This window comes from Chenopodium album, chromosome 12 (genome assembly GCF_948465745.1).
Source record: "Chenopodium album chromosome 12, dcCheAlbu1.1, whole genome shotgun sequence".
Lineage (NCBI taxonomy): Eukaryota > Viridiplantae > Streptophyta > Magnoliopsida > Caryophyllales > Amaranthaceae > Chenopodium > Chenopodium album.
The window spans coordinates 50,107,340-50,122,108 of NC_137845.1; positions in this window are offsets into that span (position 1 = coordinate 50,107,340).

The window sequence follows — 14,769 nt, forward strand, 5'->3', positions numbered from 1 at the left end:
CATCATGTATGTGGGAATAGCTTGAGCCACGGATTTAATCAACACCTCTTTCCCCGGCTTTGAGAGTAGATGTTCCTTCCACCCATTCAATTGCTTCCATATTCTTTCCGTCAAAACAACAAAAACTAGCTTTTTCGAATTTCCAATCATCGTTGGGAGCCCTAAGTACTTCTCATGTCTCTCCACTTCTCTAACACCCAAAGTATTAATAATCTCATTTCTCCTATCAATTGTCACATGTTTGCTAAAAGCGACCTCTGTCTTACTCAAATTGATTTTTTGACCAGATGATCTCTCATATAAACTGATGATTTCAGCTATTTTTGAACATTCCTGCAGAGTAGCTTTTGCAAACAGAATACTATCATCGGCAAAAAATAGATGAGACACTCTAGGAGTAGAATGGCAAACTCTAGCCCCACTAATCTTCTTCTCATTAGCTACTTTAGAGTTAAGGCCCGAAAAAGCATCAGCAAACAGAATAAAAAGGTAAGGAGAAATAGTGTCCCCTTGACAGATCCTCCTCGATGGTATCACCGTACCCGTAATTTCCCCGTTCACCTTGAAAGAAAAAGAAACACTTGAAATACACTCCATAACCCGACAAATCCAACCACTACAGAATCCCAACTTAGCCATAACCTTCTTCAAAAAAACACCATTCCACCCTATCGTACGCCTTGCTCATATCAAGCTTGAGAGAAACCATACCATCTCTCCCTTCACCCCTTCTCTTCATCGAATGAAAAATCTCAAAAGCAACTAGAGCATTGTCTATAATCAAGCGACCAGGGATAAAAGCACTCTGGTTTTGTAGACACCAAATTGTGTCTCCCCAAAAACCAAACCTAGTGATGAGTACTTTTCATTTCATTGATATCAAGTAAGGTGAAATGTTGAAGAGTCTCGTGAATTCTTCTATTTTCTAAAATGTTTTAAATAAAAATAATTCATTTTGTATTTTGAAAATCTTTCTTTTCGTACCATATTTATGAAAAATGTCTAATCTAGTTTATTTTGGTCCATAATTTGGGTCTAATAATTGTGTATTTAGATGGGGCTTGAAAAGACCTTTTCAACGATATATTATAAGCCCAATTTTGAGTTATAAGGAGGAAGTTATGGTCAAAATACTAAACTGGGTCAAAACGAGTTTTATGTGCGACCCAATGATCATGTGGAGGGTCCACTAATCTTAATTATATTCCTAAAACAATTAGGATTAATTAGAAGATTCCATAAGTTTTTAAAAAATCTTAATTATCCTTTTTTGAAAGATAAAGATCAAAGAGTTTGAAATTGAATAAAGCTTTCCTCTTTTAAATCCTAATTCTATTCGAATTTAAAGATGTTCAAAGAAAGTCAGATATTATTTTCGTGTCTCATAATTTTTATCCAAATCTTAAATGGTTGGATAGCTATTAAAATTATCTTTCCAATGATATATTATAATATTAATTCCGAGCTATAACGAAAAAGATATGAAAGAAATACAAAACTCTATCCAAAACTGACACCCTTCCACTATTTCGTCCATATCTTTTATTTTACAAAAGATTTTAATATTATTCTAATTGGTTTGTAAAGTAGACTTCAAGATCTTTGCAACGATATATTATATGCCTTATTTTGACTTCTGAATCAAAAGTTATGATAAAAACAAAATCCGTAAAAAACTGTTTTTTATAGCGCTGCGATACTTGTTATCTTGCCGCGTCAGAAGCAATTTTATTCCGATTCGAATTCTGACTCTTTTCTAATCGTTTTCGGTCGTTTTTCTCTACAAATAGGATCAATTTCCTCCGTTTTCAATAGCCAATAATCATTTAATTATCTCCCTTCTTTCTTTTAAGCTAAAGCTTATTCTTTCTTTTCTCTCTCAAAGCTAGAAACTTATTTTTTTTCTCCCTCTTTCTAAACCTAGCCTTTTTAAAATACATCATTCCTCGTTCACGAGATTCGAATACACATATCCAAGTTAGGAATGATGTATTTCAAGTATCCTACACTTAAGTCCCACTGTGATCATACACTTAAGCATGGTGGCGTCCAAAGGGAAGGAAGCTAAAGCAAAAGAGTCACCAACAAGTTTTAGGAACTTGTAAACAATTCACAAGGTGAAGGTTACACCCCTTCACGATCCATGAGATCGCTAACTCCATAGTGGTCCTGAACCATGATTGGATATTCGAGGATGAAGGTACAAATCCAACCTAAAAGGGATTGAACCTGCCCTAAAAATAGGCCTCTACTTTATTCTTCTCATATTTATATGCGTTTTTTGACTAACATACAATCAATATATTGATCATAAACCTGTTTAATCTATGTTGGTTGATTATTAATGCACAAACAAACCTATTATTGGCGATCACTTGAATTAAAATCATATTCGCTTAAATAAAATTATTAACTATCTTATTAAGCGTGATTTCAAGTACAAATTCCCTTTAAACCTGCAAGAGAGGGCGTGATCAAGCAATAACAATAATAATATCAAGCAACATAATAATAATATTGATACAACAAATCATCATCATCATCATCATCATCATCATAATAATCTCAATCTCATCAAAACACAATAATAATAATAGCAAGATCCTAGGCATGATACTAACAAGATTAATAGCAAATCCTAGCATGTCATTAAACAATAAAGATTTTTAGCCCTAACATGATATAAGAAATAGGAAGCAACCTAAGCACGATACTAGAAAGCAATAAATAACATACTAACATGACACTAGGAATTAAAATAATCTAAACATGCTTTCTAAAGAAATAGAGCAATGAAATTACTCACTTTGTTGCCTCGTATCTCTTTCTATCAAAATAATATACACGTTAGTAACTTCAATGAAAATATTAAATCAAACAATTAATTTAAATAATTGAAATAGGAATTTGGGACCAAACCCTCAGAAATTATCAACCTTTCACGTCTAGGGGCGAAGGCAATTTCGAGCTTGGCTATGGGTGTCTAAATCTCGTGATGGACGAATGGTGTTTTGAAAAGGTTTAGAAAATCAAGAAAGAGAAAGAAAGAATAAGCTTCTAGCTTTAAGAGAGAGAGGGATAGAAAGATGATTGTTGGTGATTAAAACGGAGGAAATCGACCCAATTTATAGAGAAAAATGACCGTAAACGATTAGAAAAGAGTTAGAATTCGAATCGGATTAAAATTCCTTTTGGCACGGAAAGATCAAAAGTATCGCGCGCGCGATGGGATTATCGCGTCACGATAAATACAGTTTTTTGCGAATTTTGTTTTTATCATAACTTTTGAACCAGAAGTCCAAATAAGACATATAATATGTCGTTGGAAAGATATTGAAGTCTACTTTCTAACCCAATTAGTATTATATTAAAATATTTTGTAGAATAAAATATATGGCCAAAATAGTGGAAGGGTGTCAGTTTTAAATAGAGTTTCGTATTTCTTTCATATCTTTTCCGTTGTAGCTCGAAATTAATATTATAATATATCATTGGAAAAATAATTTCAAGATATATCCAACCATATAATATTTGGATAAAAATTATGAGGCACAAAAATAATATCTGAACATATTCCATTTCGCACAGAACAAGGATTCTCAAAAAGAGAAGTTTAATTCAATTTCAAACTATTTGATCTTTATCTTTCAAAAAGGATAATTAAGATCTTTTATAAACTTATAGAAACTTCTTATTAATTCTAATTGGTTTAGGAATGGGATTAAACCTTTGGACCCTCCACATGATCATTGGGCCGCACATCAAACTCGATTAGACCCAGTTTAGTATTTTGACAATAACTTCCTTGTTATTCATCGGAATTGGGCTTATAATATATCGTTGAAAAGGCCTTTTCAAGCTCCATCCAAATACACCATTATTGGACCCTTATTATGGACTATACTAAACTGGATTGGACGTTTTTCATAAATAAAATACGAAATGAATGATTTTTGAAAACAGAAATGAATTATTTTTATTAAAACATTTTAGAAAACAGAAGAATTCACGAGACTCTTCAACATTTCACCTCACTCGATATTCATGACGTGAAAGATATTCATCATTGGGTTTGGATTTTGGGGTGACACAATCAGGTGTCTACAAGTGTCAAGTATAATCGGTGCATGATCAGATTCCACTCGAGCAAGATGTTTCACTTTAAAATCTGGAAAAAATTCACACCAAGGATTATCACCCAAAAATCGGTACAATCTTTCCCTCACAACAGTATCCTCCTTTCTTCCCCTTTGCCATGTAAAGATATTTCCTGTAAAGCCTAAATCTCGCAAACCACAGTCATCAATAAAGATGGGCATCGTGCCGTGCCGTGCCAAGTTTTGGCACACCCCAGCCCACGGCACAGCATGGCCCACGTGCCTGGCGGGCCGTGCCGTGCCGGGCTGCGGGCCAACCCGATTTTTTTTTATTTTTTATTTTTTATAAATATATATGTATATTAAAAAAAATCGATATATAATTTTTTTTTTTTTAACAACTTAAGTTTATATAAATAATTTTAGTAATTTATGTTTATGTTTATGTTAATGTTAATATATTTATTTTTGAACAACCTTAATTTAATTTAGTTTATATAAACCATTTATGTTTAAGTTTATATAAATATTTTATTAATTTAGCAAAAAATAATAGTGCATATAATTAAAAAAATTTACGAGTGCGATAAGCCAATAACAAAAAAAAATTGATGAATAACTTATTTTATTATATGCCGGTAGCCGGTACGATAAATCGATAATATAAAAAATTAATGATAATTAAAAATCGTACAATAATTGGTGAATAACTTCATTTTATTATACGAAATACAAAAATTGTACAATAGTATGTAATGTAAATATGTAATTATTATTTTTTCGTCTCGTCTTCGTCTTCTTCAAGTTCATTGGCCAATTAAATTGATTGAGAACTAGTAGAACTCGACGTTCCTTCATCATCGTCATTTTGTGCATAAGTACGATCTTGAGAACGAGTTTCGGCATCCAACTAATCCTTGAAGCAAACACACATTTCAAGTGTTTCGGGTTTTAGTCTTGTTCTTCTATCGTCTAAAACCCGACCCGACGCACTAAAAGCTCTTTCGGAGGCAACGGAGGAGACTTGGATAGCAAAAATATCACGAGCCATTGCCGCCAAAATTGGATGTTTTGTGATTTGTGATTTCCACCAATAAAGGATGTCGAGGCCGAACTTCTCTTCATCATCCATGCCTTTTATGAAGTCGTAACTTAAGTACATTTGCAACTCCGAAACATCTCTTTGAGTTCTCCTAGATGATGATTCCGTACCTGAAAACTTAGACATCATGTTAGCAGCTTTTGCAAATAAACCTTTGGCCCTTTTACTTACGTTTTTGGATGTTTGAGAAGGGGAAAATTGAGATACGGTTCCATATTTAGATTCATAAACTCTATATAAAGAGAAAAAATCATTAGTCACCTTAGTTTTAAAAGTTTCAACATCATCTTCAATTCTAAATCCATGTTAGTATAATAAATATCAATTAATAAAAAAGTGTCATCATACTTTTGTCTAGGATCTAAAATAGAAGCAAAAATATAAATCATAGGAATAGTAGTGTAATATTTACACCATTTTTCCTCCATAGATGGAAGATATCCATCATAATCGTGTTTGTGATCGGTGTTCAGCAAAAAGTTGTGCAAGTAAACATGCAATGCTAAGAAAAGAATGGGAACAAGGATTATATACAGAAGAAAAACAATGTGTCATACTGTATAATAATTGTAAAAACTGCATATATTTTTCACAATTAGCCCAATCATATTCTAGTAAAGCAAATTGTGGAAATTTTTTATTATAAAAAAGTGTTAAATGAACCTTGTACTCGATTGCCCTACTCAACATTTCATAGGTGGAGTTCCACCTAGTTGGACAATCCGTACTATTTTTATAGCCTTTATCCTTTGTTGCCTGCAAAAACTTTTCCATTATTGATATCTCAAGTTAGAGCTATTAATAGACATAATAGCATTTCTAATTTTGTGATAAAATGGACCAATTGCTTGTATTCCATCCTTCACACACAAGTTAAGAACATGAAAAATGCATCTAATATGAAGTGCATCTCCATCTAATAGTACATCGGTCAATTGGGGTTTAACCAAATTTTCACTAAATGTCATAGAAGTTTCATTATCAAAAGTCATAGACATGATTTTATCCCTAAGACTATATGCATCAATAGCTTGCATTTAATGATGAGAAATGTTAAGACCGGTATGAGGGTATTCAAGCATTTTAAAATGAATGATGTGTTTTTGTAACAACCAATCATTATCCAACCAATGACAAGTAACACATAAATAGTGAAGTCCGTAACCACTATCCCATGCACCGGCAGTTAAAGAAACTCTACTAGGAAGATTACTCAATTCATTTTCTAATTTCAATTTGTACTCTTGAAAATTCTTCATGGCAGCAGAACAAACGGTTTTTCGGGTGATTTTTTTGTGTTGGGGTTGGAGTGCTCGGTTAATGTAATTGTTAAAGGCATCATTTTCAGCGAAAAGAAAAGGTTGTTCGGCATGGACTATCATTCTCCCAAGTTCATCTCTATCTCTCTCATAACTATAAGTGAAGCCTTGTGGATGGAAATGAGAAATTTTGGGTTGGGTTGGGTCACTAGATAGTCCACCACATCTTTTTGCATGTCTACTAAGGTGTCCCGTCCCTCCCTTGGTTTCGACCGAGAAAATTTTCCTACAAGTCCGGCATCTGGCTTTGGTTCCATCTTTACTTAATTGATAATGTACCCAAACATTACCCTCTCGGTTGGTTTGGGAAAATTCCTCTTCGGTACACCACTCGTCTAATGGGTTTGGAATTTGGGTGTTTGGAATTGGGTGGATTGTTCACTCGACCCGGAGGTTTGTGTTTGGCTACCTTGGCAGTAGGAATAGAGAATTCATGTTGTGATCCGTATAAATGAGGTGAGAATTGGTTTTGTTGAAATCTCGAACTAGACATAGTCCAAGGAGCCATATCATCCATTTGTTCGAACCCTCCCGTGGTTTGGGGATGAAAGAAAGGGGTGGAAGTATTTGGAAAGGGCATGTTAGGGGAGAGGTAAAGGGCATGTTAAGGGAGAGAAAGGGTATGTTAGGGGGAGAGGGGGAATTGAAGTGTTTGGGTTTGGTGATTCCCTACGTTTTGACTTGGCTTTCCTAGAGGAAGAGGAAGCGTTCGGGTTTGATGCCATGATTAATATTTAATAATAATAAGAATAAGTCAATAACAATAATAATAACAACAACAATAATAATACAAATAATAATAACAAATTAACAACAACAATAATAATATTAATTAACAACAATAATAATAACAATAACAATAACAATAAGAATAGTAAGTATTTTTTATATAAATTAATTTTTTAAAAAAAATAATAATAATAATAATAATAATAATAATAATAATAATAATAATAATAACAAATTAAAATAAAGTTGAGTTAGATCTTACAATGACGCTTCGATTGCTTTCCCAAATTTCCCGAACTTATAATTTCTCGAACTAATTTCCCGAATTTAAATATAAGAATTTTTTTTTTTTAGTAGTAGACTAGTAGAATTTATAAAGTAGGAATTTTTTTTTTCTTTGCACAAAAGAGAGTAGGAATTAGAGAATAAGAGAGGAGAGATGAGTTGATGAATTGTGAAAAATTTGGGTGGAAAAATGGGGTATTTATAGTGATTTTTGGGTGGGATTTTGGAGGAAACTAGCCGTTTATGGCTGTTGGGAGCCAACGACTAGTTCCAACGGTAATATGGCACGGGCCGTGCCGTGCCAGGCCGTGCCTAGCGGGCCGCGTGCCGTGCCACATGCCTGGCTGGTGGGTCATGCCGGCGTGCCGACCCACGTGTCCGACTACCGTGCCGCCCACCGTGCCCGTGCTGATTTTCAATTTTTTTATTCACGGCATGACCCACTGCCCACAAGTGGGCCGCCGTGCCGTGTCGTGCCGGGCCCATGTCGCCCACGTGCCGGCACGGCCCATGCCCATCTTTAGTCATCACTAGCACTCCTAAAAGCATCCATTAAGCACTCACGTCTTATAGCTCCACCCCCCTTTTCCGACATGCTCATGATCTCATTAAAATCCCCAAACATGATACAAGGGGTGTTGCACTCGGCTTTAAGATTTCTCATCAACTTACACGTTTTGTATTTATTTTCTATCTCCGGCCACCCATAAATACCACACGCCCTCCATTTCGCACTAGTAGAATAATGCAATTAGCCACGGGTTCAAAATCGGCTTATCCCACCGGTTTTGAATCGGTGGCTATTTGAGGGCAATTCCGGGTTTTTTTCCCACCGGTTCAAAACCGGTGGGAAAAGTAAAATTAGCCACCGGTTAACCGGTGGAAATACTAGGTTATTAGCACCGGTTAACCAGTGGCAATATTGTCCCAAAAAATTAATTTTTTATTTCTTATTTTTTTATTTTTTTCACTTAAAAATCAGGATACATTTAAATATAATTATAATATACATAAATTACATAATATACATAAATTAAATCTGCAAAATTACATACATAAATTAAATCTGCAAAATCTCATACATAAATATACATAAATCTGCAAATTTACATACATAAATTACATAAATATACATAATATACATAAATTAAATCTGCAAAATTAAAAAAAAAAAAAAAAAAAAAAAAAAACCTAACATTAGCCACCACCCACAACCCACGACCCACCACCCATGACCCACCACCACCAACTGTCACCCTACACCACCAGCTCCAACCCCAGCCCTCACCTCACACAACCAGCCCAAACCCTCAGTAGACCCACCCAAACCGCATCCAACCCTCACCCAAACCCTGACCGAACCCACAACCAAACCAAAACCCTACCCAATGCCCCACCCACAACCCACAAACCACTCACCACCACTCACCACCCAAAACCCACAAAAAACCACTCAATCACCCACCACCCAAAAATTAACAAAAACAGAAAAAATGAGAAAAAAAAAATAAAAAAACACACAAATCTTCATTCGACGACACTCTATACCTTGAAATTGAGTTTACGAGGTTAAATTCGACCATGAAAACTCTAGATCTAGAGTTTTCATGGTCAAATTTGACCTGAAAACCTATGGTTTCATCAGGAGGAGAGAGAAAGTGCGAAAAAAGCAGAGGGTGTTGGTGGCGGCGGTGGTGGTAGTGGCCTTTGAGGGGAAAGAAGAGGAGGGCGACGAGAGAGAAGGAGAGAGAGGGGTGAGACGAGAGAGATGTGAGATCGCAGGAGAGAGAAGGAGGAGATCGCAGGAGAGAGAAAGAGAAGGAGGAGAGGGGAGAGCAGGAGAGAGAGAAGGAGGAGAGGGGAGAGCAGGAGGAGAGAGTTAGGGTTAGGGGTTTATAAAGGGAGGGCGGTTTTTTTTTTTTTAACAAAGCCACCGGTTCAAAACCGGTGGGATTAATATTTTCCCCACCGGTTCGGTTTGAACCGGTGGCAATACCCTTCCCTCAAAATCCCGCCCATTTTCCCCCATTTTTTCCCCACCGGTTTTTAAAAACCGGTGGCCATTTCTCGGTGCCAATCTCTATTTTTCTACTAGTGTCAGAACGCCCAAGTTATCACAAATATCAACCGAAAAATTATGTACAGAGTATGAGATAGTAACAACACTTTCCTCACGCCACCAAAAACCCATACCACCCGAATTCCCATTGCTACTAATACAAATGCCATTTTCATAGCCACACCTTCGTTTAATTCCTTCCAACACAGCTCCATCGATCATGGTCTCCATTAAGAAAACCACATTTGGCATCTCCCTCCAACACAAATTCCGAAGGGTTCTCTCCGTCCACGGGTTGTCAATCTCTCGGACATTCCAACTTAATATTTTCATATATATATATATATATATATATATATATATATATATATATATATATATATATATATATATATATATATATATTTTGGGGAAGAAACACAATCAATAATCAAGAAAACACATAAGAGATATAACATTCCACAGACAAAAGCACGATCAGTAATGAAGACAACAGAAATGAATTGACCCTCAACGAACTCGCGAACCCTAGGTCAGGGACTCACGAGGACCCTACTGCGAGGGACTATGAGTGGTAAATGTTCATATTTTCGATGGATATTTGATATTTTCAATTCAAACATTAATGTATTGGATTAAAGGTGGGTTGTGTAAAGATAAAGTAGGAAATGCAGAATTGACTTTAAAAAGCAAAGTTTTATAACCCTTAGTTTTTCTTGGACCCATTTTATTTTTCGGGCCTAGGCTGGCGCACTCCCCGCCTACAAGAATCATTAATGATCAAGATTCTTGTAATGTTTCCCCTTTAGGTCAATTTTTCATATCAACAGCTAGTTCTGTAATTCAAGTTGAATATAACTTATAAATTTGATTTTTAAAAAAATTTTAAAATAATAAAATAAACCTTTTGTCTTCAGATACTTTAATAACTTTACTTTTATATTATACATGCATTTGAAATAACAACATTTTTTACTTAACTTATAAAATTCAATTGTATGTATAAAGTTTATCGTTGGATTATAATTAAACTTGTATATTTTTTATTAACAGGGTGTAGTTACATGGAGCTGGTAAGGGTTTGATCCTCGTGACAAAATCTCTTGGTTTTTTTTTTTTTTTTTTTTTTTTTTTTTTTTTTTTTTTTTTTTTTTAATAATTGTTTTAATATGGCCCATGTAACTTTAGTGATTAAATTGATATGTTTTCTTTGATTCTTCTTTTATTTTTGAATCATTATTTGTGGCTTCGTATGATGCTTGTGATTTTTTTTTTTCTAAATTTTGTGAGAGTTTATTTAATACTCCATATTACTTGGTTGATAATATATAAGTGTTCTATCAAAAGATAATATATAAGTGTATTGGGAATATTGGTTTTTATGGTATATTTTTAATATACCTTTCTACTTTTAATTTTCTTGGCTGGTTAAATTAGCCAGCGCTTTTAAATTCTAGTTACGCTCCCGTACATGAAGAAGTGTGTCAATCAAATTATTGGAATTATCATAAAATGAAATAGATTATGCAGTATAGATTATTACTTGTATAATTTTAGATTGGTATCCATTTTGGAATAAACAAACACTAGGGTTAATAAGCAAACTAACCTGTTTCAAAAAAAAAAAAAAAAAAAAAAAAAGTTTAAACTAACCTAAAGGTTGGGTCTATCTTTTTATTTTTCGATTAAATAACTTAAATACTACTATTATTTTTTTTATTTTTTTTTATGACTACATATTATATTTTTAATTCAAACTTTCTTTTTTATACTTTTTATTTCACATTTTTAAAAAATTTTATTCGCTAATTATGACAAGCCATGCATCGCACGGATTTCATCTAGTTTTTAATATTTATGTCTTATACAGAAATACTTGCGTGGACCTGGTCCACAATAATCCGAGGTTTATACACTCGCAACTAACATTATATTAAACATAGTGACCCTTATTTCTAACATAGTAACCTTATTTTTAACATAGTTACCTTTATTAAAAGTTGTATAACAGTTAATACTATTGTGAACTTGAAGTACGACGTTATGACCCTAAATTTAACATAGTGACCTTTATTAATTATATTGACCTTATAAAATATTTCATTAAAAAAATTTACCTCTTATAGCCTATATATTACCAAAATGACTTTTATTTTCAACATAGTGACCTTCATTTTATTATAGTGACTTTTTTTTTTTTATTAATAAAACAGCCATAGTTTCTCTAATGTTTGGTCCACAATAAATTAGTGTGAACCAGGTCCATTTAAGAATTTGCATGTATTATAAACAAATTTATTATACATGATTCAAAAAAAAAAAAAAAAATACAAATATAACTTATAAATATTAATTTTTTTAAAAAAATTATAAAGATAAGGATGATGGGATTAAAACAAACATTAACTTAATATTGAATTTTAGCTCTTCTTAAATGATTCAAATTCTATTTTGTGATGTTGCCCCTTTTGATCAACTTTGCATATCAACAAACCGGGATTAACATTAAACTTGATTTAAAATTTTGATATTCTTTAGAATTTAAAATAATATTATTAATATATATAATACGTTTTCCGTCTTTAAATACTTTAATAATTTAACTTTCGTATTCTGTATTATACATGCATTAATATAACAATATGCTTTACTTATAAAATTCAAACGTATTATAGTATTATATTACATCTCCTTTGTTTGGTTTTTCTTTCATTTTTTTTTTCAAATTTTATAATATTTTTTTTAGGCTACATAATCCTTAAACATTTCTTCAACTCCACCACTATAAGATTATTTTTTTCAATATAAATGGATTGAGAATATTGGGTTTTTATGGTATATTTTGAATATACATTTTTGCTTTCAATTTTCATGACCGGTTGGCCCTAATAGCTTTTAAATGGATTGAGAATATCATGAATAGAGCATGCAGTATGGATTAATACTTGTATAATTTTAGATTGGTTACCATTTTGGGATATCCAAACACAAGGGTTAATGAGTAAACAAACTTAAAGGTTGGGTCTATCTTTTTATTTTTCGATTAAAATAAAGAGTACTAAATTGTTGTCCAAAGAAAGTAAACTGAAACGAGGGCACAAAAGTCCATGAATGCCGCCACAAATCAACCATCTGGTCCATCTGGAGCTCGTCATATCTGTTTCACCGCTTTAAGACTTTGATCTACAGCCATATAATTTGACAATATCTTGTTCTTCTTTAATTGGTTCCCAAATTTAACTACTTGTCTTCTTTACAATTGATTGAATAGAAATATACTGAAATATTCTTTAAATATCATATTAACATAACATTGTATTACATAAACTACTATTTTGTTTAATTTTAAATGTAATAATTTGCGGGAAAAAAAAAAGCTCTAATACTTTTATTCAAATAATTGCAATTACTTACTTTGTTCTATATTGATGATTGATACACATTTTATTTTTTCAATTCATGTACTAAACTCGACTATACTTTTGAGTAATTTATGAAAACCATTAGTATGGAGTATCACATAAAGTTCTTATATGTGAAATTACACTCCATTAATATGAGATCCGATCTTTTAAAAATTAAATCAGTAGATGTCCTAAAACAAAATTATGCAAGTTACATCCAAAGCAGACAATATCATATTAATGTGGAGTGAAGGCGGCCAATAACATAAATGATTAGGGCCCAATAAGTTTACGAAAGTATTATCTTGCAAAACTTTGAGGAAATTATAGCTTGCAAAATACATTTAAAGGTAAACAATATCTTAAATGAATGTGTCTTTAATTTTTGCATGTCAAACACTTTAGAGTGAGGGCGAATGAAAAGAAAGTTTCACCTCCATGTATAAATAATTGAAAGAAGAGAAATTAACCTACTAACCACTAGGTGATACATTAAATCTCAACGGACTAATATACTACCTCCGTTTCATATTATTAACAATGATTTAACATAAAATAGAGAGGAAAAATGTTTAATCGTTGTAAATAATATAAAACGGAGGTAGTAGATATTTTTATTTCGGTATATAAAGGTGCTTTATCGGATCGAAACCTTAACGAGTTTACTGTACTTATCTACAACTACGTGTTAAAAGCTGTTTGTAATTGTAATGCAAATCTATTACTTGTATCATTCAACACATTATTGTCACCGATGTCACAAATAATAAAATAGTTATTATTCTTGCACAGTATACGAAGCCACCGCCAACCCGTTGTAATGAAACAAGCAACGAATTGAAGCAAAAGTTCTTTTTTAATTTGTATACGTAAGGTAATGAAAATGTAAAATTTTGAGAAATTTGTTGAAAATCATTTTATAAAAATTAAATTTTGTTGAAAAGTATCTTATAAAATTTTAGTTAGATGTACGGTACATTCGGATATATATATAACAAATTCCAAGCTAGTTAAGTATGCTTTCAGTAAAACAAAGATGCACACATTGTTGGTATAGGTTGCCCCATCAATTCCTCTTACTAGAGGTGCAATTCGGACAATTGGTTCAAGTTTGGTTATGTCAAGCTAGCCGGGTTGAATTTGAGTAATGTCTAGTTCAGATTTATTAAATCAGATTAGTTTTGAATCGGATTGAATTGGTTCATATTTTTGACACCTTAACCTCTTACACAAATTGTGAATATTATAAAATTGAACGGACTACTCGTATATGTATTATGATGACCATATAAGCATATATATGTTTAGTCAATAGTTGAAAGTTGATTTCATAATTTTATTTGTTTATGCCAAATACCCTACTTCTACAATTGGTAGGTTACCGACGGGTTGTTATTCAAATAAGTTGTGTTTTATGGTTTTTCAATATTACAACTCGTTCAATTCGTTCTGTATAAAATCGATCAATATGGAATGAATTGGTTAAACATTCTATTAAGGTGCCTGGTTTTGACTCTTCTATACGATATTTAATTTTGTTCGACTCTTTTAATCACATCTAAAACGTTACAACACATTGTAGTCAATTTAAAAGAAGTAAAGGGATAACATTATCCGAAGATATGGAGAGAGAGGGTAGCATGTTATGGGAACAACGAACGAAGAAGTGTCCAGCGTGGACAAAAGGACACGTGGCGGCGAGAGATAGCCTGAAAGTGCCAACAGTCCACATGTGTCAACATAGAAATGGAGTTTTACACCTGGCTTTTCCACC